At 40.0% G+C, this 983-nt stretch overlaps 1 non-coding gene across 1 annotated transcript; it reads left to right on the top strand.

The window, feature by feature from the left end:
- Nucleotides 1–521: 521 nt before the first annotated feature.
- On the top strand, nucleotides 522–704 carry LOC130323956 (U2 spliceosomal RNA). Its single transcript, XR_008869129.1, has one exon. It is a non-coding gene; the product is annotated as a U2 spliceosomal RNA (small nuclear RNA).
- Nucleotides 705–983: the final 279 nt, after the last annotated feature.

Genomic DNA, 983 nt, shown 5'->3' with positions numbered 1-983 from the left:
ACCCGAGACCGTGTACCACCTTTTCTGGACTTGTTTTTATGCAAAAAGGATATGGACTAAAATACTCCCTCTGGTGAAGAAGATAACAGAAATAAAGGACTTAAACTCTGCAGCTGTTTTTTATGGATGTCTGGAATGCCCAATACGGACTCAAGAGACAATGGCATGGAAGATCATAAACTGTGTTAAAGCAGCTCTATGGAATGCCAGAAACATTTTACTTTTTAAACATGAGATTTTATCTGTGAATGATGTTTTAGCTCTTTGTTTTAGTGATATGTACCAGTACTTTTTATTAGACAAGAAATATTATCCTTTATTAGCTAGAAAATGGTATTTTAATGAATGGAACGCCCTTTTGTAAAGCCACCAAGTGCCCATTTTAAGTGTATTATGATTGTATTTATGTGAACTTTTATTGTTATATGTGATTTTATTATCAAAATTTGTTTTTATTGAAAAAAATTATATTTATAAATCGTAATGCACTTTGTAAAATGTTATGAATTCTAAATAAAAAGATACCCCTCAGGGGTAGCCAAGTTAAAAAATCTGTTCTTATCAGTTTAATATCTGATACGTCCCCTATCTGGGGACCATATATTAAATGGATTTTTGAGAACGGGGGCCGATTTCGAAGCTTGCTTCCGTCGCCCTATGCATTGACCCGATATGGCAGTATCTTCGGGTACAGTGCACCACCCCCTTACAGGGTTAAAAAGAAAGATTCCTACTTTCATTGCAACCTGCTTGCTGGCTAGCCAGCTAGCCAGCCCTGTGGGCCTTGCTGCTGCTGCTGCTGCTGCAGCCAAAAAACAAAAGGTGGTGCTGCTGCTGCTTCTGCTTCTGCTTGTGTCTGGCCGCTGTTGGAGCGTCCAGGCACAGGACTTCTGCTGCTGCTGACTAAATGGCCTCCTTAATTGGATCATTTGAGTAGCCAGCACACCTGTGCAGGTAGGGCATGACATGATAGGCAGCTGCCT

The sequence above is a fragment of the Hyla sarda genome, unplaced genomic scaffold (assembly GCF_029499605.1).
Source record: "Hyla sarda isolate aHylSar1 unplaced genomic scaffold, aHylSar1.hap1 scaffold_257, whole genome shotgun sequence".
Lineage (NCBI taxonomy): Eukaryota > Metazoa > Chordata > Amphibia > Anura > Hylidae > Hyla > Hyla sarda.
The sequence above is the reverse complement of the archived record's forward strand: the minus strand, read 5'-3'. Positions and strand labels throughout refer to the sequence as shown.